The 27,697-nt window shown below is 53.0% G+C and overlaps 1 protein-coding gene and 1 long non-coding RNA gene across 5 annotated transcripts in view; one reads left to right on the top strand and one right to left on the bottom strand.

Moving 5' to 3' along the window:
- SNX29 (sorting nexin 29) overlaps positions 1 to 27,697 on the top strand; it is a 591,305-nt gene that overhangs the window by 98,014 nt on the left and 465,594 nt on the right. The gene's annotated exons all lie outside the window — the stretch shown is intronic.
- Positions 20,557 to 25,846, bottom strand: LOC147345392 (uncharacterized). The gene is made up of 3 exons (XR_015154718.1): positions 25,708 to 25,846; positions 24,200 to 24,355; positions 20,557 to 20,754 (listed from the first exon to the last, which is right to left on the bottom strand). It is a non-coding gene; the product is annotated as an uncharacterized LOC147345392 (long non-coding RNA).

Raw genomic sequence — 27,697 nt, 5'->3', positions numbered from 1 at the left:
GAAGTGATGGGACTGGATGCCAAGATCTTTGTTTTTTGAATGTTGAGTTTTAAGCCAGCTTTTTCACTCTCCTCTTTTACTTTCATCAAGAGGCTCTTGATGAAAGGTTAGGTTTGAGTGGCTTTATATAATAAAGAATAAACCAACCAGCTGTGGCTTAATATGATAGAAATCACCTTTCTGCCCAGAGGTAGGCAGGCTGGGCCAGTGTGTGGCTCCATGGTTACTAGAGAGTAGGGCTTCTTCTGTCTTGCCTCGTTGTACAAAATGGCTGTTTCAGGTCCAGCCATCTCATTCTCATCCCAGGTATCAGGAATGAGGAGGGGGCAAAGGAGAAACTTCCGCCATTTCCTTAGGTAGGAATCAGGGATCTGAACTTGGGAAAAAAGTTACAACTTTTTCCTCTAGCCTCTGAAATTTAGTATTCAGTATTGCCTTCACTTTTTATTATTATTTTTTAATTAATTACCTTTGTTTCTGGCTGTGCTGGTCTTCTTGCTGCATGGGGGCTTTCTCTCATTGTGATGCGCAGGCTTCTCGTTGCAGTGGCTTCTCTTGTTGCGGGGCACAGGCTCAGTTACCCTGTGGCAGGTGGACTCTTCCTGGACCAGGGATCAAACCCACGCACCCTGCATTGGCAAGTGGATTCTTAACCACTGGACCACCGGGGAAATCCTGCATTTATTTTTTTTAGTTGCAGTATTGTTTACAATGTTATTAGTTCCGGGTGTGCAGCACAGTGACTCAGCGTGTTTGTGGGCTGTGTTGGGTATGAAGTCACTGTGACGCTGGCTGGGTCTCTGTGCACAGTGTTCCCCTGCGGTTTATTTTGCCCATCGTCACATGTACCTCTTACCTTCCCTCCATTTTGCCCCTTCCCATTCTCTCTCCCTACTGGTAACCCCTAGTTGTCCTCTGTATCCGTGAGCCTGTTATTCATTTGCTATGTTCATCTGTTTGTTTTATTTTAAGATTCCACATACAAGTGATATATAGTATTTGTTCTTTTCTGTACTAAGCATGGTACCTTCTGAGTCCGTCTGTGTTGCTTCTAATGGCAAAATTTCATTCTTTTTCATGGCTGAATAATATTCCTCTGTGTGTGTGTGTGTGTGTGTGTGTGTGTGTGTGTGTATGTCTGTGTGTCTGTGTGTGTGTGTGTATCTTCTTTGTCCACTCATCTGTTGGTGGTTGCTTAGATGGCATTTTCTGTAACGGTGAAAGTAGCAGCGAATCGTAGAAACCTTAGGCGTCTCAGCCAGGCGAGCACTGGAAGTCACTGGCTCCTGTAACCGTGATACGAAAAAGGTCTCATGATGTCATTGCTGCTTGAAAATAGTTTTGTAATGAGAAAATGTAAAATCCTGTGTGCTAGTTTGTCACTTGTCTTTGTTTACATTTTGTTAATTCTGTTTTAGTGTAATCAGTTTCCTTTGTAATCTTGAGTGTTTTATGTTATGTATTTGAAAACATTTTTCTGAGAAGAGACCCATGGGCTTCATCACCAGACAATGCAATGGATCTCTGGCACAAAGAAGATGAACCTTTCCGCTCCCCCAAGCAGTGAGGACCCTTCCTAGAAAGTGCACACAGGTTCCCACTTGTGTGGCTGACATCCGTCCCAAGGCCTCCCCGGCTACTCAGGAGACAACGTGTCCATCTCGTTTTCTCCCAAAAATAACCTCATGGCTAAGGAAGGAAGAGGGTTTCCCTGGTAGCTTAGCTGGTGAAGAATCCGCCTGCAATGCGGAAGACCCCGGTTTGATCCCCTGGGTTGGAAAGATCCCCTGGAAAAGGGAAAGGCTACCAACTCCAGTGTTTTTGCAATTCCATGGACTGTATAGTCCATGGAGTCGCAAAGAGTCAGACACAACTGAGTGACTTTGACTAAGGAAGGAAGAGTGGAGTCTGAGGGGCATCCAATGTTCTTTTATTTATTTAAAAATAATTTTTTTATTTTTGACTGTGCTGGGTCTTAGGTGTGGCATATGGGATCTAGTTCCCTGACCAGGGATTGAGCCCAGGCCCCCCTGCATTCGGAGTGTGGACTCTTAGCCACTGAGCCACCAGGGAAGTCCTAAAAGTGGAGTTTTATGTGATTCCTGTACTGGGGAGAGCCACTCTTAGTTGCCTTGAGTAGCAGGTAACTGTGAAAGTAGAGACAATGAAGAGGAGCCAGCGCCAGTGAGTTGGCCTGGACGTGGTTGCCTGTCTAAGGGCGAGAACGGTGGCAACACTATCTTAGTGCAAAAGGCAGGTAGTAACGTGTTTCCAGAAGTCAGCGGGAGGAGCGGAAGCGGGCAGAGGAATTCTCTCTCTGCCCGTTTGATGCCTCGTCTTGGCACCTGCAGTGCTGCCCTGGGTCACACCGTGATGTGGAGAGCTGAGAACTAACTCTGGCCCCCAGGTGCATCTGCTCTGAATCACACCAGTTTTTGCCTCATTTACATTTGTTTTGAGAAGAATGGTGACCCCGAGATTGAGGGCAGGAAGGCCAGACTTCCCCGGCGCCTCGTCCTGGGCACCGTTAGCGAGGATACGAACATCTCGATGCTCCGCACCCGCCTGGCCCCGGGCACCCGGCGCTGTGCTTTCACGTGGGTCTCTGCACCCTGGGATGTGGTCCCGCCATCTCAGACACGATGAGCTTTGTCGGTTACTCTTCAGGGTCAAGAGAGATCGTGGTCTGTGGGTCTGCCTCAGACGTCTTCTGACTTTGAGGAAGATGCTGGCCCATGTGTTTCAGTAAGGACATGCCTCTGAATGCACTTGACTTATGCTGATGGCAGGGATCTAGACTGGCTTTTTTATTTTTAGTTGTATGCTTTAAATAAAAAAAGGGCTTTCCTGGTGGCTCAGATGATAAAGAATCTGCCTGCAGTGCAGGAGACCTGAGTTTGATCCCCGGGTCGGGAACATCCCCTGGAGAAGGGAAACGCACCTTCCCTTGGACAGAGGAGCCTGGTGGGCTACAGTCCCTGGGGTCGCAAAGAGTCGAACAGCTGAGCAACTGTCACTTTTTAAAACACAATTTTACTTGTTTTTATTTTTGGCTGTGCTCAGCGGTCGTTGCTTTGCGAGAACTGCGCTCTAGCTGTGGTGCGTGGGCTTCTCGTTGCGGTGGCTTCTCCTGTTGCGGAGCACGGCTCTAGGGCTTCATGGGCTCAGTAGTTGTGGGTCCCGGGCCCGAGAGCACAGGCTCAGTAGTTGTGGCACGTGGGCTTAGTTGCTCCACGGCATATGGGATCTTCCCGGATCAGGGATAGAACCCCTGTCTCTTACCTTGGCAGGTGGATTCTTTCGCACTGAGCCGCCTGGGAAGCCCAGACCTACACTTTTCTAACAGTGTAAATCTGGTTTTCTTATTTGGTATCTTTGGCAAATCCAGAGTTTACAGTCTGCATCTCTGAAGAAAAACTTCACCACATCCACATTTTGACCCTCAACACTCGGTAGCAGTGTGGTTTGTTGGGGATAAGGGTGTGTGTGGTGGGCGGGGGTTCTGTTTTTGCAGTGGTGGCTGTAAATTTCAGGGAACCTTCACTGAAGTTGTTGTCTGTCCGGTGGGTATTCCAGACGAGAGATCAGAACCCTTAGAAGTTTTGTCAGCGTGGGTGCTTTTGACTTGTACCCTCCCCATCTCACCCCTGCCTCCTGTGTTATTGCAAAAAAAAAAAAGAATGAGAGCTAGTCTGTCTGGGTATCCAGGGAGTATTATTGTACTTTGCTAGGGTTGTTGTTAACAAAGTACCCCACACCGGCAGCGTAAACAGCAGAAGTGTGTTTCTCATAGTTCTTGAGGCGCCTGCAGTCTGGTTTCTGGTGAGGCCTCTCTCTTGGCTTGATGGCCTTCTCTCTGTGAGTGCGCATCCCTGGTGTCTCTTCTTCTCATAAAGAAGCTTTAATTGCCTCTTTAAAGTTCCTACCTCCAAATGTAATCAAAACACATGAATTTGAGAGAGACGAAATTTCCAGGTGGCCCAGCGGTAAAGAACCTGCCTTCCAATGCAGGAGATGTGGGTTCGATCCCGGGGTGGGGAAGATCCCCTGGAGGAGGGCATGGCAACTCGCTCTGGTATTCGTGCGTGGAGAATCCCATGGACAGAGCAGCCTGGTGGACTGCGGTCCATGGAGTCGCAGAGTCGGACATGACCGAAGGGACTGAGCATGCACGCATACACGTACCTATGGGCAGCAGCTTGGATTCCTCTCCAGAGGAGACGCTCAACTCTCTCGAACCCCAGAGGAGCCTGGCGGAGGAACCCCAACTCTGTCCCCTGGACGTCGCCCTGATGTCCCACCAGGTGACCCCCAGCCTGTGTTGTAGCTGCTTCATCCTGTCGGAGGGTCCTCCCCTGCCCACCCTGGCGCCCCAGTCTTAGACTTCCGGCCCCCAGAACGGTGAGCAGTACATTTCTGTTGTTTATCAGCCGCCCAGTCTGCTGTGTCCTGTTACTGCCGCTCAAACGTACTGAGACCCTGAGGGTCAGTGGGGCCATGACCCTGGCCGCGCTGACCCCACGTCGCTGCCTCTCGGCCTCCCCGGTCCACCCCTTCCTCGAACGCGCCCGCCGTCACGGCTGACTCCCCTCTGTCCTGGGTTCATGCGCCACCTAGTGGATGGTCCGGGAACTCGCTCTGCAGTTTCTGCCCGCACCTCTCCGCCTCTCCCTGCTCAGAACCCAGGGCCTCTGCCACTCTGCTCACTGTAGATGGTTCTTGAAATTTCACCTGAAAAGTTTAAAATGAAAGTCGCTCAGTCGTGTTCGATTCATTTCTCTGTGACCCCATGGACTGTACAGTCCATGGAATTCTCCAGGCCAGAACACTGGAGTGGGTAGCCTTCCTTTCTCCAGGGGATCTTCCCAACCCAGGAATTGAACCCAGGTCTCCCGCATTGCAGGTGGATTCTTTAGCAGCTGAGCCACCAAGAAAGCCCAAGAATGCTGGAGTAGATAGCCTATCCCTTCTCCAGGGGATCTTCCCAACCCAGGAATTGAACTGGGACCTCTTGCATTGCAGGTGGATTCCTTACCAACTGAGCTACCAGGGAAGCCAGAGGCGATCATTTTCACGTCTTCCTGAAATAACAAATATTTAATTTTTTAAATTATTATTCAAATCCTTTTAACACTCGTTCTCTCTTCTCCATCTTTATCTCAGAAGTCTTTGTCTCTCTTTTATGGGACCAAAGTATGACCTTATTTTGAAGGGGTAAATAGAAAAAGAGTTTGCCTAATATACTGGAATGGACACAAAAGAAAATGGTATATTTTTGAAGTGAACCTGGACACAAGAAATCCGTGTGGTTCACCTCCAAGGCCTTTAAAAATACCCAGCAGGACTTCTCATTCTACCCTGGAATTGGCACAATATAGCTTTCCACCTGGTCATCATTTGCTGTTGAAGCTGACTTACTCCAGTCACCAAATTTTATGATGAATAAAATTCCATTTTCTATTTTGCAGTTCCATTTAACTTTTGGCATTCTTTTAAACTGAACTTGTGGCAACAGTGTTTCAACAGAATTTTAGGTTAAATAGTCCTCAGCTCTAGTCTGGGGCCCGTGAGGGTCAGATGGGGGCGGTGGGCAAGAGAGAAGCCGTGCTACAGCACCGTCACGATGGAGGTTGATCCAGACCCCGGGAGTGTTTTTGAAACAGCAGGCATCTCTGCTCTGGCCGGGCGTGCGTTAGTCTGTGTGGTGACGAGCAGGGTTAGCTAATGCTGAGGGCTCGCAGGCAAGCGTGGCTCATGGGGATGGCGGAGGAGGGGCTCTCGGTGGTCAGTAATAATTATGATGATGCTGCTGCTGCTGCTACTGCTGCTAAGTCGCTTCAGTCGTGTCCGACCCTGTGCGACCCCATAGACGGCAGGCCACCAGGCTCCCCCTTCCCTGGGATTCTCCAGGCAAGAACACTGGAGTGGGTTGCCATTTCCTTCTCCAGTGCATGAAAGAGAAAAGTGAAAGTGAAGTCGCTCAGTCATGTCCGACTCTTAGCGATCTCATGGACTGCAGCCTACCAGGCTCCCCTGTCCATGGGATTTTCCAGGCAAGAGTACTGGAGTGGGTTGCCATTGCCTTCTCCAATGATGATGATTAATACTCATTAAATGGTATCACCTCAGTCAATGCCGGAAACACAATCCATCACTCACCAGTTTCCTCCCAACCTCCCGACGGGTTGGTTGAATGATGAAGAGCACTTAACATATGATCTGCCCTCTTGGCAAATTTTTGAAGAGTGCTTTTCTGGATGAAGAAAAAAAGCGCACTTTCCTTTTGTCCCTTTCTTTCTTCTTCCTTCCCTTCCTCCCATTCTTCTACTATTTGATAGATTTTTTTTTTTTGTACATTCAGAACCTTTTTATGCCAGTGCTGACCAGTTGACAGACACTGCGATGCTCCCGGCCTGCACTTGGCGGAACAAGTGGCGAGTCTTGCCCTGGGGGCTCAGCAGGCCAGTGGGAGGACAGACACGTGGGGGGTGCTGTTTTCAGTGCGTTACTCCGGAAGGTCTCTCTCTCGGGAGACAGGCTGCAGGACGCGGGGCCGGGGCCGGGCTTGGCGGCACCTGGGCGGAGGTGAGGGGGAGAGCTGAGCTGGAGAACCCGGGCTTTACCCCCAGTGCAGCAGGACGTCAGCGCGGGGTCTCAAGCAGGCGCCACGTGACTCTCGCCACTCGTTCTTGCAGAGCACAGACTGTTGATCTGCGTGCCTGCCTGTCTCCTTCCTGGCGGCCCTTCCTCTCCCTAGTGGACCCTGAAGGGCCTCCCTTGTGCCTCGAAGTTGACTCTGCCATCCTCACTTTCTCAAGCGCTGACAGTGCCTGGTGGGCGCCCTGAGTGTGGGGCGCCAACACCCATAGTTCAGACAGACGTGCTAAGGGCGACAGTGGGAGAGGCTTGGGGTAGGAGGCCTGTCTGGAGCCTCCGTCCTGGGGTCAAGCCCCAGCTCCAGGAACTTCCCAGCTACGTTTCTCTTTCATCAGTATTTATTTGTTTGGCTTCACTGGGTCTTAGTTGTGACATACGAACTCCCAGTTGGCAGCACGCTCCCCGACCAGGGATCAAACCTGGGCCGCCCACCTTGGGAGCACGGAGTCTCAGCCTCTGGACCACCAGGGAAGTCCCTTGGTTTCTTTTCCTTTTACCCCAGACTCTCTGGGCCCTGGTTCCTCATTGGTAAAATGAAGACACTTACACTGGCTTCTCAGGGTCGATTGGAGGGTTAAATGTGCTAACATCCCAAGGCACAAAACCCGAGCCCTGAACCAGGCGTGGTGTGGGGTAAGAGCCTTCTCCTGTGTGGAGAAGCTTCCATAGGTGGTGAGCATTGCTTTTCTGGTTCTTCAGAGTCGAGTCATTTCCCGTGGAGGCCGAGGACCTGGCCAAGGACGGGGGACAGTGAGAGACTCAGTGAGACGTCCAGTGTCATCTTGCCGTGCACAGGCTTCGGGCGGTGGTGTCACCCAGGCCCCAGGGAGGCCAGCTCTTCCCGAAATCTTTTCTGGGGATCCTCTTCGGGGATCGGCTCTGAGCCAATTCAGTAGCCCCAAGGGTCCACACTCTAATGCTGTTGTTGTGGTTTAGTCCCTAAGTCATGTCCAACTGTTCGTGATCCCCATGGACTGTAGCCCGCCAGGCTCCTCTGTCCATGGGATTTCCCAGGCAAGAACACTTCAGTGGGTTGTCATTTCCTCCTCCAAAGGATCTTCCCCACCCACGGATAGAACTGGCATCTCCTGCACTGGCAGGTTCTTTACCGCTGAGCCACCTGGGAAGCCCACGCTGTCAACCTTCAGTTCAGTTCAGTTCAGTCGCTCAGTCGTGTCCAACTCTTTGTGACCCCCATGCATTGCAGCACACCAGGCCTCCCTGTCCATCACAAACTCCCGGAGTTCACTCAGACTCATGTCCATTGATATAGTGATGCCATCCAGCCATCTCATCCTCTGCCGTCCCCTTCTCCTCTTGCCCCCAATCCCTCCCAGCATCAGAGTCTTTTCCAATGAGTCCATTCTTCGCATGAGGTGGCCAAAGTACTGGAGTTTCAGCTTCAGCATCATTCCCTCCAAAGAAATCCCAGGGCTGATCTCCTTCAGAATGGACTGGTTGGATCTCCTTGCAGTCCAAGGGACTCTCAAGAGTCTTCTCCAACACCACTCTTCAAAAGCATCAATTCTTCGGTGCTCAGCCTTCTTCACAGTCCAACTCGCACATCCATAAATGACCACAGGAAAAACCATAGCCTTGAATAGACGGACCTTTGTTGGCAAAGTAATGTCTCTGCTTTTGAATATGCTATCTAGGTTGGTCATAACCTTCCTTCCAAGGAGTAAGCGTCTTTTAATTTCAAGGCTGCAGTCACCATCTGCAGTGATTTTGGAGCCCCCCAAAATAAAGTCTGACACTGTTTCCACTGTTTCCCCATCTATTTCCCATGAAGTGATGGGACTGGATGCCATGATCTTCGTTTTCTGAATGTTGAGCTTTAAGCCAACTTTTTCACTCTCCACTTTCACTTTCATCAAGAGGCTTTTGAGTTCCTCTTCACTTTCTGCCATAAGGGTGGTGTCATCTGCATATCTGAGGTTATTGATATTTCTCCCGGCAATCTTGATTCCAGCTTGTGTTTCTTCCAGTCCAGCATTTCTCATGATGTACTCTGCATATAAGTTAAATAAGCAGGGTGATAATATACAGCCTTGACGTGTTCCTTTTCCTATTTGGAACCAGTCAGAGCTAAACCCGTCGGATTCTTGACTCTGGTCTCATGTTTCCATGCTGGTTGTTTCCAGATGATGCCTGTTTGGCTTCAGATACCAGATCCACCTGTAAGTTCGTACGTACTTCTGGGGGCAACTACATATCTTCCTTCACTGAGGTCCTGGAAAAGATGAATAACGTGGGTATATCCCCGTGTATTTTCCAGCTGTGAACCAGGCTGTGTCTATGCTATCACTCAATTTTCTCAGCATTCCTGCAAAGTGGGGGTGTTAGCTTCATTTTGCAGTTGGAGAAGTGGAGGCTGTGGTGAAGGTCCCACTGCGAGGACTTGGGGGAGCCTGGGTTCCTCTCCCACTGCTGTTCCTGGACACTTGCAGCCTCTGGAATGCTCTGCCCTCAAGCCAAGCATTCAGGCCTGTGGAAATGACCCCATGGGCTTCCCTTCCCTGGCCGCCCATCTGAGGGCCTGCTACCGTCACCCACCTCTTACCACCCACCTTTTTGTCTGCCGGCTCCTTCAGTGCCCGGTGCTGGAAACCCTGCCGGCCGTGTACTTGCTGCTCAAAGACACTTTAGTTGGGACTTCCCTGGTGGTACAGTGGGTGGGAATCTGCCTGCCAGTGCAGGGGACAGTGGTTCGATCCCTGGTCGGGAAGATCCTACATGCTGTGGAGCGGCTGAGCCCGTGCGCCACAACTACTGAGCCTGCGGCTGCAACCACGGAAGCCTGTACGCCTAGAGCCTGTGCCCTGTGGCCAGAGAGGCCACTGCAACGAAACCCTGTGCACCACAGCTAGAGAGCAGCCCCTGCTCGCCACAAGTAGAGAAAGCCCGCACCGCAGTGAAGACCCAGCACAGCCGAAAACAAACAAATAATAAAAGACACTTTAGTTGGAGGCATGAAGGAAGGAAAGCACGAGTGGGTATTCTCGTTGTAACACATGAAAAATCACAAAGGCTCTGGTAGGAACGAACTGAAAGTGAGTTCCCCAAGTGCAAGCGTACATCTGTTCTCATCATCTTTGCGGCCCTTGTCTGGTCCTCGGGAAAAACCCGAAGCCATGCAGCTGCCTGCGGAGTGGAGGAGCACATGACTGTTTGCCCCATTCCCTGCTGCATCGGGGAGGAGGCAGCTGGGGCAGGAGGAGCACCAGCCTGGGAGTCGGGAGCACCTGATTCTGATTCCGGCTCTGATAGCAGCAGGCCCTTGTGCCTCTCTGGGCCTCAGTTTCCCCAGCTCTAAAGCGGAGGAGCCCACCCTCAGGGACTCCTTGCATTTCTAGCCATCTGTTCCAGGAAAAGGGCCATGATGTTCATACCCCACCTTTGCAGCCGTTGCAGCGCTGGGTTGTCAAAGTCTGGATGACTCCAGCATCAGGCCTGGTCTCCTGGGCTGTCCTGATGGCAAGGCAGGCGTGTGCATCTCCCCATCGCTGACTCTTTCCTCTGCAAATGTTGTTGACTGTTGCATTGACTTTGAGTGACCTTTGGCTGTGGGATCTGGTATCCGTGATCACACTGGCTCTGATACTTGGCCGCAACTTTCTCGACTCTGGGCCAGGTGTTGGTCGATGTGGGAAGTGTGAGTGAGCCCAGGCTCCTGGAGACTGCTTTGAAACGACGCTGTCTTGCAGAATGTGTAAAGCAGCATCAGCATTCTTTATGAGAGGCAAAGGTCACCTTGAGGTTTTCATTCTGAGAGGCCAGCAGCCTTCCCGTGGTCACTGCCAAGTTTCCATCGCCAGTCCTGCTAGTTCATGCGTGTGCATCCATTGTCTCTGTGCATCCCTTATTTTTCTAGTACCCTGGTGTGGGTGGTGGTGGATGGACTGCTGCGAAGGCAGCCTTTTGAGGCGGAAGGAATGCGGGGGTCAGGCAGACCACGGTGCTGCTGTTCGAGAGCTGTGTGACTTTGGGCAAATGCCTTGCCTTCTCTGAACTCGGCTTCCCAATCCGTGAAATGAAAGTCATATTACCTGCTTGCAGGATTCTTCTGAGGTCTAGCCCAGAGCCTAGGCTATATTGTCTAGGAGCTTCTTGGAGGCCCATAGATAGTTTACGAGACCTCAGAAGCCTCTTGCAGTTGTGTGCAAAATGATGTTTGTGTATTTGTGCTCCTTTGTGAATTTTCCTGGAGAGAAGGTCCTTTGCTTTTATCACGCTCCTTCAAAGGATTGCAGACCTCGGAAGGAAGTAAGAGCACTTTGTGATAATTGTACCCGGCGTCTGCCACAACCTTCATAATCTCGGTATCATTATTCTGCTTCCTGACGATCCTTCCAGCCAGACCGACTGTGTTCTTACCCACCTCCTTCCTCAGATTAGCAGTGGGGAGTTATTTAACCTGTCCGGGCCTCTGCGTTCTCCTCTACATAAATGAGTCTCTGCTAATCACACGCTTCTGACAGGGTCGTGAGGATTCAATGAATGAATCTGTGAAAAATGCTCAAGATGGTTTATGTAAATTATACCTTGATAGGAAAAGCGAAACGTAACGTGACTAGGAGGAGTGCCCGGCATGTTAAAGACATGCTGTGTCTGGAAGGTGCTGTTTTGTTGTTAACATCCTGAGGGGGTACCTTGCTGGCTAGTCATCCTGAAAACAGTGTCTGGGCCTTCTCGTTGACCTGCAGGTGAACAGACCTGATTTTCGGTTTTCCCAACACTATCCTTCCTGCAGAGGCCCCTGGGGGGTGCCTTCCCGTGGCGTCTCCTCCTCAATCTCCCCTCCCCTCTAGAGGAGACGAACCTGTGTACTCTTTCTGTGAGGCCAGTGGCCTCAAGAATGGAAGTGTGGGGCTTCCCTGGTGGTCTGGTGGTTAAGAATCCACCTGCCAACGTGGGGGATTCGGGGTTTGATCCCTGGTCCGGGAAGATCCCACATGTCGGGGCAATGAAGCCCTACACTCCTGAAGCCCGTGCACCTTGAGCCCGTGCTCTGCAACCAGGGAAGCCACCTCAAGGAGAAGCCATGTACCACAATGAGGAGTAGCTCCTGCTCACTGCAGCTAGAGAAAGCCGGTGTGCAGCAGCAAAGACCCAGCACAGCCACAAAGAAATAAATCTTAAAAAAAGAGAGAGGGAATGGATGTGTGATGAGATAGGATAGTGGTTCTCAGCCGGGGGTGAGCTCAACCCCTGGGGTGCACTTGGCAATGACTGGGGACGATCTTGGTCATCACAGCTGGGATACGGATGCTGCTGGAATCTGGTGGGTGATCCCCAGGGATTGCTGCCCAATGCCCTGCAGCACACGGGCCAGGCCCTGCAGTGGAGAAGTACGCAGCCCCAAATGTCGGTGCCCAGGATGAGAAACCCTGAGCAGGCAGTGGGGCTATTTTCCAGGAGCCATGTTTTTATTTTAGAGTTGTTTTTTTTTTTTTTGGTTGTTGTTGTTTTTAAACCACCTGCCTCCTGCATGATTCAGGGAGTGAAACAGGCTAAAAATGAACCTGAGCGAAATGACAGATCCCAGAAAGCATTTGTTCTTGCCTGTGCACTGGGGAGCTGTTTAGTTCTCTCACGTCTGCACTGAAGGTGATTTAGGGGGGCTGCAGGGTGCATAAGGACGAGCACCTGTAAAAGTTACCAGAATAAATGATCCCAGCCTGATAGCTGCAGTGACAGTCACACCCAGCGTGTGTAGCTCATTCGACCCTTTTGTGACCCCATGGACCGTGTAGCCTGCCAGGCTCCTCTGTCCGTGGGATTTCCCAGGCAAGAACACTGGAGTGAATCGCCATTTCCTCCTCCAGGGGGTCTTTCCCGACCCAGGGATGAAATCCAAGCCTCCTGCACTGCAGGCGGGTTCTTTACCACTGAGCCCCCAGGTGCTGTTTTCCCAGAAGATAATTGAAAATTCCTTCAGTTGATACTTACTGGCATTCAGTCAGCCTTGCGTTCCTTCACTCCCTCTTTAGAAAATGAGTTTCTGCCCTCGAATTTATTTCTTTGTTTGAATATATGATGATTTGGGAAGTTGTAAGAAACCAGGCTCCAGCCTGTATCTCTGTCAGTTGCAGGAAGAGCAGCCCTGGAGCCACCAGGGGGCGCTCTGGCCCTTTCTCTGCCTGCCTCTCCCCTGCTTTCCTTCTAGGGCTTGCTGCTGGCTCAATTTCCGATGTCCAGCGCCGGTGCCCTATTTTAATGATGCGGGGGTGGTGGGGGCAATGGTCTTTTCTAGAGGAAAACATCACGTGCTCACAGAACATCCTATTTGCTGTCAGCACAGCTGTGGCCGTAGGTTGCCTGTCACTTTCTGGATTAGGTGTCTGGTTGTGTTTTTGAAATGCAATATACAGCTAATTAGAAAATATTTCTCTTTGTCATTATTTTTCATGAGATATAATTGATTATCCAGGGATATTATTCAGCACTTGAATCCCAATCATTGCCTTCTTTTTCCTCTTTTGGGCGGCGGATGGGGAGTGATAGGTAGAGGGGGGAGTTAAGCCCAGGTAATCAACCTGATCGCTTCCTTTTGATTTCTCCCCACTTCTGATCTTGAGCCCGGGCAGAGGGGGCAAGAGAAACATCCTCGGTTGTCAGCAGGCCTGGCTGAGCGGGTCCTTTTTCCTCCTGGCAGCTATTGTGGGAAGGGATTCTCAGAACTAGTGAGGAGGTCTGGCCGGTTGCCTGGCAACACGGTTCCAAACACTGGGCAGCTTGGACAGCCCATAGTAAATGATTCAGAGGGAGATGGCCAGGCCTGCCACTGCCTGGGTGAGGGCTTGACAGTGCAGTTTCAGGAGAAGGTGGTGGGCCAGCAGCCCACACGCTGGTTGTGCAACCACACGGAGTGAATCTGGTTGGTGTGTACATGCCAAGTCGCTTCAGTCGTGTCCGACTCTTTGTGACCCCAAGGACTGTAGCCCGCCCACAGGGTTCTCCAGACAAGAATACTAGAGTGGGTCGCCATGTCCTTCGCCAGGGGATCTTCCCGACCCAGCTACTGAACTCGCGTCTCTTACATCTCCTGCATTGGCAGGCAGATTCTTTATCACTAGAACCACCTGGGAAGCCTGAGTCTAGTTGGTATAGTTGGCACAAAGCCTCAAGCTGGGCAGGTCTCTTGCAAGGGGAAATTTCCCACTGAATTTTGTCTGTTAGACTTTCAGTGCCTGACTTGGTAATTGGAACATTCCAGATGGAATTTATTTCATTTATTTAAAAAAATTATTTAAAAAAATCAGCAGTATAGTTGCTCTACAACGTTGTGTTGGTTTCTGCTGAATGATGATGTGAATCAGCCATATGCATACATTTATCCCCTCCCTCTTGAGAGGATGGAATTTAGACATATGTCTCCGTTCTTTATTCATCTGTTATTCAGCCCACAAAGATTTACTGAGCACCTGTCACATGGCGGGCCCTGGGGAGTCCAGGTGACAGTGACTCAGCTCTGCCCGAAGAGGCCCTGTGCCTGAGGGTCACCGTCATTCAGGTGCAGATTTTAAGAGAACCAGCATCAGAGCCGTGTGGACCAGATGAATTGGTACAGATGAAGTGCTTAAAGCCAGTGTGCTCAGGACCTAGTCGATGGGAGCTCCTGCTGCACAGACACTGCCCACAGGGAGCTGAAAATCCAGGGGAAATAACAGTGGTCATTAAATACAGAAACAAAAAAAATAAAATCCTGAAACAAAGATTGCATAGGGGAAAAGGGAGGCAGTTGGGTCCCTCCCCCTGGGGTGATGGATTCTTTGTTACCTGTGTGTGACCTCCACGGTGACCTCCCCCACCCTTACCCTGCAGGAGTTCCCCCCTGCAGGAGTCCCCCCCACCCCCCCCCCCCCCCCTCCCCGATCCCGGATTTGGGGAATCCTAATCCAAGTTGCAGATCAGTAGCACAGCTCCAGCCTCTTACCTGGAGCCACAGAGGCCAGGAACCACACTGGGGGTGGGGCCGGGGAGATCAAAGTCACACATACTATGTTCCTCGCTCCTCAAACAGCAAGGGGCAAACCCATGCCGGTGGGGGAGATGAGGGCGGTGAGGGTGGGGGCTCGCTGGGGAGAGGACAGTGGAGGAAGAGAGGGTGCAGCGGTGGGAGTGAGGGAAGCCTGGACATGCGGGGGTGGGCAGGCCCAGAGTGGGGTGGCTGCCGGGGCTCCCAGGCGGTCGGAGGGGCTTTTCCCACCCTCGGGGCCGCAGCTGCTCAGTCCCTTGCCCTGTTCACTCCGCCTCCACCGTGACCCCCGTGTGCCTGCAGCCTCGCCCCAGCCCCGGCCCAACCCGCTCCCCAGGGCCTTTCCAGGAGTCTCTTGCAGTGCTTTAGGAGGTGGCACTGCCCTTGCAGGACTTCCCTTGTGGCTCAGCTGGTAAAGAATCCGCCTGCAATGCAGGAGACCCAGATTCCATCCCTGGGTTGGGAAGCTCCCCTGGAGAAGGGAAAGGCTACCCACTCCAGTATTCTGGCCTGGAGAATTCCATGGACTGTAGTCCATGGGGTCTCAAAGAGTCGGACACGACTGAGTGACTTTCACTTTCACTGCCCTTGCAAAGCTCCTCCCACCAACTGCAGTTAAGCAGGGGGCGGCCGTGAGCTCCTGGTCTCAGCTCGTCTCCGTTGTTTTTTGAGCCACACATGGTGTTCTATTTTTTTCCTTTTGAGTTTTCTCCTTTCAGTAGAGGTCGGTTGATCCCCACAAGGGTCACCCTTAACAACTCCGACTCCTCATTTGTCCACACGTGGGAAGGAGGGAGCTCCTGGCCCCTAGGCCAGGATGTCTTTGAACTTGAGCTTTCTCGTTCTCTCTCTCAGCCTGGCCTGGTTGCAGTTTATGTAACAGCTCGGTGCAGTTCACGGTGGGTCCGAAACAGGCTTCTTGCTCAGCCGATCAAACAGGCACCAGTTGCACCCGTTTGAAGTGTCAGCTTTGCCGCCAGGAGAGCCAGGAGGTGGGGGCCATTTTGAAGGTGGGGGTCACCTGGCTGGGCGTGGATGGAACCAGTCACCCTGGACTGTGTCCTGAAAGGAGAGGGGCGGTGAGAACACCCCAGCTCCTACAGCTCTGGCCCTGCCGGGCCGACTCATTCCCCTCCCTGGACCCCTTTTCCTTATTTCTAAAAGGAGCTAGTAGCACCCACCTGTGAGGAGCCACTCGCTCAGCTTGGGGGCCTGATCAGTGAACCGGAGGGGGCACCTGTGTGTCGGTTGTGCCCAAATTCTTCCAACTCTTCCCTTCCTCCAACTCCACTCCCCCCCACCCCGCCCCCCGGATCTTAAACATCAACTTAAAAAATTACTGTTAACATTTTTTATTTTGTATATTGATACACTTACGTAGGTTAAAAAACCTCAACAGGTAACTGCTGGGCACAGCTAAGTTTCCCTTCCTGTCTCAGCCCCAGCTCCCCCTGCAGGATTCTGAGCTTTGCGGTTCAATATCTGGGAGCCCACAGCCGTCAGGCAGAATTGGGGGTCAAAGGGACAAAGCTGGCGCTCGCCTGTGACTGTCCTCGAGCGCTTTGCAGTGATGCCCCCACGTCTCAGCGGCTCTGGGCTGCTCCGGGGCTCCGCACTTGGGGTCAGGTTCACGTGCTGATGCCAGCCATGCCGCCCGGCTGCCTGGGGCGTCCTTCCCGCCCCAGACCCCCCGCCCTCCCTTTTTCGGCCTGCGTAGCACTTCCTCATCCTTTAAGATTTGGCTCAGATGTCACCTTTTCTAGACAGAGAGATGCAGATCAAAATGGTAGCTTGTTATTAAATCAAGCTGATTGCGAAACAGAGCTTTGAGCCTGTGGCCAGGTGGGCCTGTATAGGCACCATCTGAGTGCTTGTCAGGTGGGGACCCTACGGTGGCGGCTCCTGAGTGTACACTGTGGCGGATGGGCCGTGGCTGTACCCCTGAGAGAGGGAGACCTCGTGGGCTCTGAGCTGGGCTGGCCCAGTTCCCCCTCTGGGCTCTGGAGTGGGACCAGTCACCTCTCTCCTGGGAGCAGAGAGAGAGGGGCGAAGAGATGGGGTGGGGGCGGGGAGGGGGTGCTTGTTCCAGGTAGAAATGGACAGTCAGGGACTTGGCGGTTCCCCTCCCAGCTCCTTGCTTGGGAAGAGACATCGAGATTTCAGGCTGTTTTTAGGTGTATGACTAGAGGTCAATGACTTTCCTAAGGCTGTTTTTTTCTTCTGCAAAACAGGGTCACTAACCCATCCCCCCAGATCTGCTGGGAATGTTTGGTGAGATAAAGCAGGTCAGGACAGGTGCCTGAATCTGCGGGGTGAGTGACTCCCATGAGGCATCTGTGTAGCAGACAGTTGCTGAGAGCCTCCACGCGCCAGGTGCCGTGCGGGCTCTAGGCAGGAGCCTCAGCCTCTGCGCGCTTTCCTGTGAGTTAGATTTCTCCCTGTCGTGTGCACTGTAGGGTGTTGCCAGCATCCCCCGCCTCTGCCCACTCGATGCCAGCACCCCCGCTCCAGCTGTGACACCTGAAACTGTCTCTGACATTGCCAGGTGTTCCCTGTGGGGGGAAGTCACTGCTCCAGCAGGAAACATGGAGCTTCCGTCCCAGAGGGGGAGCGTGGAGACCACAGACGTGTGTCAGGCGAAGGTCTGTCGGAGCAAAGTGAAACGCAACGAGAGCACGGACGGAGGGGGCCAGAGGGGCTGTGGGTCCTGTCTCTGCGAAGGTCCATCTGATAAGGGACTTGTGAGTCCAGGCCTGGACGGACTGAGTAGGGGTGTTCCCAGTGGAGGGACAGCCCGTGCAAAGGCCCTGGGGCAGGAGGGTGCTGGGCATGGCTTAAGCAGAATGAGTCTTTTTCTTTTTAATAAAAATTTATTTATTTTAATTGGAAGTTAATTACTTTACAATATTGTATTGGTTTTGCCATATATCAACATGAATCTGCCACAGGTATACACGTGTTGCCCATCCTGAACCCCCCTCCCTCCACCCTCCCCATACCATCCCTCTGGGTTGTCCCAGTGCACCAGCCCCAAGCATCCAGTATCATGCGTCGAACCTGGACTGGGCTCTGTGGGAGAGGGAGAAGGTGGGATGATTGAGAGAATGGCATTGAAACATATATAATATCATATATGAAACGAATCGCCAGAAAAGTCTTGGACGGTAGGTGGTGAGGGTAGGGCAGGTGGTGAGGCTTTCGCTTTTACTCTGGATGAGATGGGGAACCATCAGGGGCTTTAGCACAGGGGAGGGACTCCATCTGACCTGTGTCCACTGGGTGGAGAGTTGATCAGGGGGAGGGGCTGGAGGGCCAGGGAGACGGCAGGGGCAGCAGCTGGTCCAGGCAGGAGATGCTGGCCACGCGGAGGCAGGTTTAGGACTCTCCTTGTAAGAAGGTGACCTCAGATGGTGCGTGCAGTACACGGCCATGACTGAAGGACCCGGCCCACCTCTCTCCACCCCAGCCCTGCTCCTCCTGGGATTAAGAGACTCTCTCCATCTTTTAGCTGCCATTTCTGCTACTCCACACTCTTCTTGATCCACCGTTTCTTGAGTGAGCACTCCGTAGCTTTCTGTCACTTTCTGCTAGGATGGGGAGGCGTGGTGTGTCCTGAGCCCTTTTCTGGGCTGAAGGCGAGAACCCCTTCTGTTCTCCTTGCTCAAGGCTCTGCTGTTTCCTGTTTTTTCCCCTCATCTAATTGAGACATCCTAAGGTAGCTTTCACCCCGGTTTTGTCTTTCAGGATCTTTGGTTTCTCTCTCAATGTGTTCCTCCCTCTAATGAACAGTTGACCCCTAATTAATTTTAATCATTTTATACTGGCAACTTGAGTTAGTCACAGCTGTCCCTTGATGTCTTTTTAATGCATCCTTGTTTTTCCATTTATCATCTCTCCATGGTGTTCTTGTAATCATTAATTTATTCATTCATTCCTAGAGGCCTAACTGTGTGATTAGGGCCCTTCTAACATTTACAGGTAAAAAGATGAAATATACTTGAGAAAAATAACTTCCCCTCACTTCCGTTTCCTAGAATTAAAAACCCTCGTCTTGAGAGCCAGGCTCTCCCTGCAGAGGAGGCAGCCCCGAGTAAGAACTGGTCTCCTTAAAACTGTGGCTGCCCCTTGGTCCCGGACCATCTGACCCTTAGATGCTTTGTTTGAAAATGAAGCTGTCGCTTGATGCTTGTGGGCACTTAGGTGACAGGAGAATCTTCTCGTTGGACCCCAGACACAAACGTCACCCTCCCCCGAGATCGCTGAGGCCAGCGCTTTTGGGAATGTTCTTGTCACCTGAGTCGCCTGGCCACGTGGCTCCACCCGTGGTCACTCCGGGGTTAGCTCTGGGTTTGGCGTCATTTTCATGCACTGTATCCATGACTGTTCTCTGTTGTTTTTGGTTTGGGCTCCAGTGGGTGTTTGTTGTGGCGCGTGGGCTTTGTCCAGTCGCGGTGCTCAGGCTCCAGAGCGCAGACTCAGTAGTTGCGGTGCGGCCTTAGCGGCCCTGTGGCACGTGGGATCTTCGTTCCCCAGCCAGGAATTGAACCTGCGTCCCACGCACTGGAAGGCGGATTCTTAGCCGCTGGACCACCAGGGAAGTCCCAGGAATGATTTTTGTAGTGCACAGAATAGGTGATGTACCAGTCGCTGTGGAAATCTCTTAACTTTCTCTGTGAAGGTCTTTGATGAAAGTAGTTGGTGACCCTTGGCTTTATTGCCAGAGCCTTCTTTGCCTTGTGGAGATAGGTCCCAAGGAATGATTATGCCAAGTAGAAGGACCTAGAAAGGATGCCAGAGGCTGGTACCGCATCCCTGTCTGCCGGGAATGCGGCTGGTTCCGCTCCCACAGGCGTGTCTGGCTCCAACTTGAACCTGCTTGCAGTTTATCACCGCTCCTTCGTGCCCTGTTCCTGGTCAGTCTACCCAAGGAGGAATGGAGGCTTACCCTATGTTCCCAGGAAGTCAGCCTGCATCCTTAAAGTGTGAGAAACACAGCGAACACTTGTCTTCACAGTTAGACCCTCAATCAACCCCAGTATGAAGCTGGACTGTACGAAGAATCCAGTTTTAACACGTTATTGACCAGGGGATTTTTGCAGAAACCAGTGCCTGTGGCTGGTGACTTGTTTTATAAGTGAATACCGAAACATTTCTGATCAATAATGTTTGGGTAACAAAAGATGTATGAATGTGTCTCCAGTCAGTAAATTGTTAAAAGAGTATTTTGGGAATACGTCCATTAACAGATTTATGATGAAGTTTGACCCTTGAGTCTAAATTAGGTTTTTCTTTTTTTCTCCCCTCTTCTGAGTAGCACTGATCACTTAACACAGCAGATGTCTTTTTTCAGGTAATAAGTTAGCAATCCCTGGTGTCTCAGTGGTTAAGAGTCTGCCTGCCGACGTAAGAAATGCCGGTTCAATCCCTGGGTCAGGAAGATCCCTTGGAGCAGGAAGTGGCAACCCACTCCAGTATTCTTGCCATGGACAGAGGAGCCTGGCGGGCTACAGTCCATGGGGTCACAAAGAGTTGGACACGACTGACATGACTGAACAACAATGACAAAGTTGGCAATAGACTAAAAATGGTGACATTGGTCACCTGTGTTTCCAGAGATTCCTGTCCCCACCCCCCAGATTCATCGCCTGGTCCTGTTTCCCCAAAGTGGAGCGATTATTCTGGAGAGGCGAGTTTGGCCGAGTTCTCTTTGTGTGGATGTTAATAATTAATAAGTTCAGGTGACTGAGCGGAGAACTTGGGACCAAGTGACCCCAACTGGACGTGTTTAATGCTGTTTGGTCTGCGTGGGAGGAGACAGAGCAACTGCTTTCTGGAGGGCAGTCTCCATTATCTGTCTTCACTGAGGCAGCGCCTCCCTGGGTACTGAGCAGATGTCTCCATGTAAATCAGGGGAGGGAGGTGGCAGAGACACTGCGGTGAGACCATCTCAGCTTCCTGTGAGATGCTTGCATCAGGGGCCCGGGAGGCCTGGCCTCCGTGAATCTCCTCTGCTCTTCCTGGCTGGCGTGGGCTGAGGGATGGGACCAGTCACCCCGCCAGCGCGTTCGTCGCTGCATCGGGAGGTGTGTCTGTCGGGCCTCAGGCAGGAAGTTGCTCTGTAACAAGGACCCAGAGTAACACTGGCTCAGACAGGCTAGGGTTTGATTTCCTCCCACACGGCAGCTGCGGACCCGGCGTCCCCTCATCTGGTTGCTCTGTCGTCAGTCCACGTTGCCCTTGTCCACCTGCATGTTTCTGCCCTAGAGGAGGCATGGTCCCTGCTCCTGAGGGTGCAGGCCCCACGTTTCCAGCCTCGCTTCCACCACCTTGCTTCGCCTGGAGGGAGTTAGAGGGTCACTTCCAGCTGCTGCGGAAGGTGGAAGGCGTATTTGTTCCACGTGGTCCTGTGGCCAGCTGTGCACACGGACGGAGGTGCACAACACCGTCCATCTGACCATTGCACTTTCTTGGAAGATATGCATTTACACACACACACACACACACACACACACACAGGCTACACACACACACACACACACACACACAGGCTGCACAGACACACACACAGGCTACACACACACACACACACAGGCTACACACACACACACACAGGCTGCACACACACACACACACAGGCTACACACACACACACACACACAGGCTGCACACGCACACACACACACACACAGAGGCTGCACACACACACACAGGCTACACACACACACACACACACACACAGGCTGCACACACACACACACACACAGAGGCTACACACAGGCTGCACACACACACAGGCTGCACACACACACACAGAGGCTGCACACACACACACACAGGCTGCACACACACACACACACAGGCTGCACACACACATGCTTCCCAGGTGGCACAGTGGTAAAGAATCTGCCTGCCAATGCCAGAGACAGTAGAGATTTGGGTTCGATCCCTGGGTCAGGAAGATCCCCTGGGGGAGGAAATGGCTACCCACCCAGTCTTCTTGCCTGGAAAATCCCATGAACAGAGGAGCCTGGAGGGCTACAGTCCATGGGGTTGCGAAGAGTTGGACACGACTGAGTGACTTGAGCACATGCACAGATAATATAGAAAGTTTTCTGTTTCAAAATATTTTAAGCCTCACAAGAATTTATAAATTGTGGTAGAGAATTTCCATGTGCCATTCCCCAAGCTTCCCTTGATAACATCCTACAGAACAATAGCGCATTGTTAGAACCAGGGAAAGGATGCCGCTGCGGACCTTATCTGGGTCCCGGCAGTTCTCCGTGAGCTGTTGCACATGTCTGGAGCGGTGAGAGATGCTGTCACTTATGTTAGAGCCATGTGGCCAGTGCCATAGGTGGCCCTTCTGAAACTCCCTTCAGTGGTTGCCCATCCTCGGGGGTCAAGTCTGGGGCTTCCGTGGGCAGCCCCCACCTCGTCTCCCACGGTCCTGTGTCCTTGACCTGCACACAAACGCTGGTTCCGGCGCTTACTGTGTGGTCGCCTCGCTTCCTGCCTTTGCTTATACCCATAGGTGCCAAACTGGCGAGCCACAGAGGGGTTCTGTTTGGGCTGTGCAATGATGAAAACCTTTTTAGAAATTAGTTGCTGACACTGAGTCATCAGGAGGTTTTCCTATTAGAAACAGCATCAATAAACCAGTACATTTGACCTGAGTGGAGAAACCCGAACCGTTGCGGTCCTTGGGCATGTATGCCTGGCTGCATCCTTGGAGAAGGCCATTACTATGCTCCTTCCAGCCCCATCCGGGGGTCCCCAGGAAGCTGAGTGTGCCCTTCCTGACAGAAGCAGTTTCCTCTGTTGTGGGGGTCTTGCTCAATTTGGGGGTGACCCCTCCTCACTCCAAGCCTCTGTGCAAGTGTCTTTCCTCCGAGGAAGGGCTCCTTGGCCCTCTTCACCCACGGGCTTTCGGGGGCCTCTGCAGTCTTTGCTGGCCTCCATCACTCAGCTCCCTGCCCACTGTTAGCCTGGCAGCTGCCCCCACAAGTCTGCAAGCTCCTGGAGGGCAGGGGACCGGCTCGGGCGTCGTCTCTTCTTTCCTCCTCTGTGTGTTGGCAGCGTTGTGCCTGGTGCCTGGCCCTTCGTGAGTGATTCATCACTGCTGGTCGAGTGAACAGAAGAGAATCAAGCTGATTAATAGGTGATGGGTAGGTATCGGCACATGGACTGCCCATCTGCAGCAGGACTCTGCCCTGAGCCGCATGCTCGCGCATCTTCCCCAAGATCCTGGGGAAATTTGTTCTCTTGTCCAGCTTATGTCTGAAAAACTGCAGCCTGGAGAGACCACAGAGCTGGTTTTCAACGATAGAATGAGATACTTACCGGCAAAGCTATGACATGACTTTGGCCATGGGCTTTTTTTTTATGGTCACGGATTGATCGACAGCCCCAGATTGAGACATAAATATGTATTACGAATTGCTAGAAAAGCACAGGAAAAAGGGAAAGGTCAGTGCTGAGGCATAGAGATTTCCTCTTGATGTATCAATTGCTGTTGGAAGTCCCAAAGAGGATAATTATGCCAGTCCAGCCGAGATGGCAGACGGGTCTGGCATTGGAGGAGAGGTTCTTCCTGGACAATCCTTGGGGCACAAGAAGCCCTCCTGGTGGCAGAGGAAGCTGACTTTTCCTAACCTTCCCTGATGTTCTTTGAGAAGCACTGAGGGAGATGAGGAAGGGGTCAGAACAAGGTTGGAGGAGAATGCCACCTGGCTGTCGGGCCAGGTTTCCCGTTCTGGTGCCTCTTTAAGGAAAGTGCTGTGCCAGGCCCTGGGGAAATACACTTGGTGACTTCTGCGAAGCAGGAAGACCTGACCCTGGAGAGCTGGGAGCCCCTGGATGCTGGCTCTGGCTCCAGCCTTCGAGTGTTGGAGGTGCAGTGTCTTTTGTTTTTAAATTTTATTTTATTTTTAAATTTTTGGCTGCCCTGGGTCTTCATTGCAGCCCACGGGCTTTCTCTAGTTGTGACGTGGGATCTTAGCTCCCCATCCAGGGTTCAAACCCACATCCCCTGCATTGGAAGGCGGGTTCTTAGCCACTGGACCCCCCAGAGAAGTCCTCTCTCCTTTTAGGAGAGGGTTAGAGGTGTCCAGGGTTGTGGGGCCCCTACTGTTGTATGTGGGCACTGTGCGGCAGGAGCTTTTCTGGCCTGAACTCACTCGGTTCCCCTGGCAGCCCTGTGAGTTGGGTGGTCATACCCCTGTGCCCAGAGGCCACCGCTGGGGACCAGAGAGGTCAGTTTGGCTCCTCAGAGTTACCCAGCTGGTGCTTGCTGGAACAGGGACTCGAACGCAGGCTCAATCCTGAGGCCTGTGCCCCGTTCGCCACGCCACGTGGTGGCCTGACTACTGCCCTGGTCCTGACCGACTGTGCGTGGGGCCCTGTCATCATGCCATGGGGCCGTGTTAGCAGGAAGCTGTCCAGCTCAGACCCCAGCACCCGCTCTAGAAAGCTCTTGTGAGAAAGACATGAAAATCCATACAGAACCCAGTGTTAACCTCTCTAGCTTCCAATTGCCTCGTCTTTAAAATGGAGTGAACCCACCTGCCCGCTTTCCTCGCAGGGCACAGCGAGTGTGGCGTTTGCAGGGGTCAGCGTTGGAGGCTCGGCTCGGCTCCGAGCTGGCCTCGGCTCGTCTGTCTCCTGTGACTCTCTTGCTGTGTCTCTGCTCGGGGGATGTTCGGCCCTCCAGCAGGGTTCCTGAGGCAGGAGAGCGGTGGACATGTTATCTGTTTACTTGTGGTCAGTCAGGCCCGGCCCTCACGGGGTTCAGCAGCCCGCCCTCCCCAAATTAATATCTCTTGCCGCCCACCGTGGTGCCTGTGTATTCGTCTGATTAAAGACTAATTTTCTAGCTCCCAAGGTGGAACTTGGCATAGGTTTTCTTCTTGTCTCCAGATGAGTGGGTTTTACACAGATGCCTCAGACCGTGAGGAGGCAAGCTCGTAAGCTGTGAGGATCCCAGAGGCAAGCTTTCAGGGTGCCCCCCACCCCGGCCCGCTGCGGCCCACCATGAGGATGAAGATGAGGAGGGGAGGGTGTCCCGGTGAGGGGGCGGCTGTGCGGGCTGGCCGGCTTAACTCCCTGGTGTCTGCAGGGCTTAGCACCGGCCCACCGTCACTTCCCCCCAGGCCTGTTAGACACAGGCCCCGAGCCCCTGGAAGACAGGCTGGCAGCCTGGGAGAGTAAACCTGATTGGGAATAGAAAAGAGCATTTTCCCCAGGGTTTTAATAATTGGAACGTGTGCAGGGATGCCTGGAAAGAGATACTGAAGCATCGTCCACAGCACGCTCGTCCTCTTGGGATAGTTTGCCTGGGCGGATGGGGAGGGGGACATCCACCTCCACCCCCATCCTCCCCCGACCTCCGGATCCCCGCAGTGACCTTTTTCTGCACTTGGAGCAAAAGCAAATTCCTGTCATGGCCTTTAACACCCGCGTGGCCTTGATCTCTGTCCCACCACACGACCCTTCGGGATGCCAGGCAGACCCTTCCTTCTGTTTGGAATCTCTCCTCCCCACCCTCTGCCCAGCTGAGGCCCCTTACTTTATCACCTCCAATTTCACCTTTTTCTGCCTCAGCTTCACCTGGCCACGCCCCGTCACGAGCTTCCCTTACCCTTCCCGGCATCCGTGGTGAGGATTTCACCCAGCTGGTAGGAGCGCTGAGAGGGATTCCTGCGCCCCAGCCGCTGGGGTTCTGCCTCCCCTCCTGCCTGTGGCATCAGGAGCAGCCTGGGCAGGTGAACTGGGGCCTGAGCCAGAAGGGCGTGTGCTGTGGGCTCAGGCTGAGCCTGGTTCTCTGTGTGGCCCCCCGCCATGTGACCTTGGGGGCTCCTCTTTCCTCTCGAGGGACGCCCTGCAGGTGGGATTAGGGAGCCTGCCTGCTGCTCCTTCCAGCGTCTGGGCTCTTGCCCTGTGTTCCCATCAGGATGCCCGCTGCTGGCTCTCTCTGGCCTCCACCTCCCATCCTCCCTCCCTCCGCTGGTTCTTGAGGGGGGTTTAGTGTCTCCCGGGGGGAGTCGATGCAGCCCAGGAGTTGGAACTCTCACCTCCAGGAGCACCCAGAGAACACCATCATCTTTCCTCACTCCGCCTGCAGGTACAAGTTCTGAGCCCGGCCGCAGTATCTGAAAGCTGGAGGTCTGCCCTCTGCGGCTTTTTAAATCTCCAGGGGCCAGGATTCAGCACAGAGGACCGGGGCTCATTCTCCCGGACGCCATTCTGTGAGGTGCGAATCCCCCGCTGAGTCCAGGGTGACCGTTTCTGCTGGAAGGAGGCTTTCAGCCTGTTCACCTGGGGCAGCGCTTTTCCTTCCAGACTTTGGCCCGGGCTGGGGAAGGGCGCTGAGAGGAAGTTGACTGCACTAATAAAGCCAAGGTGGCCGTGTTGGCTTCCTTGGAGGGTTTGCTGTTGGTACTGAACAGAACTTGGGTCTGCTCGTCTGTGAGCAGTCAAGCCTTTCTCCTGGCACCGGGTTGTGGTGAAGGAAAATGCCGCGTTTAGTGCAGGGACGAGCAAGGAGACCAGGCAGGCAGTGCTCAGAAGCCCTGATGGTGACTTTCAGCGGTGGGTGAGGGGTGGGGGGCATGTGACCAGCTCGTGGCCGTTCTTTTGATTGGTTGGTGGTGGGGTCATCGGGAGTCGGCGTGACCCTTCTGGTTCCAGCCCACCTGGGGTCTACGGGCTTGGTGGTCATCATTCAGTTAACTTCTTCCACCTGGTGGGGGTGTCAGTCTGTGCAAAACATTTCACAGGATTTGGCTCAGAATATGATCTCTGGCCCTCGAGGAGGATCTAAAGGTCCTTGATTTTTGTTTAATCGCTAAACTTATTATATTGTTTTGCTTGACTGTTTTCCTTTTTCCCTGCATTTTTTTTCACTTCTCTGATTGTCAGAGAAGGCCTGGGAGGCTTAAAAGGCAGAGGACACGGTGGAGAGGAGGATGTTGCGTCTGGGAAGGCCCCATAGGTCCCCGCTGGGTTACACTGTGAGGTGATTCTGCCCTGAGGAGGGGGGTGGGATAGGAGGCAGAGAGACCAGTTTTCCTGCCCCTCCCGGAGCCTGGTGCTTCTCTTCATCCTTCACTAATCCCCACAACAGCCAATGGAGGTAAATTTGAGTTCCCCATTTTGCAGGTGAGGAAATGGGTTCAGAGAGGTTAATTCACTTGCCTGAGGTAAAACAGCAGGTACTGGACAGAGCCAGGTGCCTAAGCTCACCTGACCAGCAGGCTGGGCTGTTTCTTTGGCTGCGCTGCCTCCAGGGAAGTCTGCGAGGACTGACCATGTATGAGAGGTTGTCACACCCTCTCAAGTAGTTTATCTGGTTGACTCTCCAGGGCCAACCCGTGGCGTGGTAGTATGACCCCACTGTGGCAGCTGGGGATGCTGAGGCTTGGGGATGACAGGTAACCTGGCTCAGAGTGGGGTCTGGGACTCCGTGTGGGGTGGTCCCAGGGAGGCCTTCAGGGACAAAGAGGGTCCACGTCGCTGCTCAGGTCCAGGTGGGCCCTAGAGGGCTGCTGTGTGGAGGCGGGAAGTCAGTGAGGAACGCTGTCAGCTGCAAGTACTTGAAAACCTGGGGACAGCAGCTACAGCAGGCGTTCATTTTCCTCTGGAATGTGAAATGGGAGGGGAGGGGTTGCTGGCCTGATTCTGCAGCACAGTGCTGCCAGGGATTCAGGTTCTTTCTTGCCCCAGCTTCTTCGGTTGCTAGTTTTCATCCTGGTTTTGGTTGCCTCGTGTTTGCAAGATGATTGCTCCTGTTCTAGCGACAATACCCATTGTCAAGCAGGAAGCAAGGGAGAAGGGGTAGCCCCTGCTGTTTCTTCCTTTTACTAGGAAAATAGAAACCTTTCCGCGAGCCCACCTGACCCTGCAAGCGGAGCTGAGCCACGTGGTCCCCCCACATGCGGGCAAAGCGCCAGGCTGTGGGTGGAGGGAAAGTCCGAGGTGACAGGCTCATTCCTGCTCACACAGAACTCGCCATGTCGCAGGGGAGGTTGTGAAAGGAAAGGCTGAGGCCCTTGGGCACCCCAA

Source organism: Bos grunniens, chromosome 25, assembly GCF_055505025.1.
Source record: "Bos grunniens cultivar Pamir isolate PY7600 chromosome 25, Bosgru_T2T1.0, whole genome shotgun sequence".
In the NCBI taxonomy this organism is placed as follows: Eukaryota; Metazoa; Chordata; class Mammalia; order Artiodactyla; family Bovidae; genus Bos; species Bos grunniens.
The sequence above is the reverse complement of the archived record's forward strand: the minus strand, read 5'-3'. Positions and strand labels throughout refer to the sequence as shown.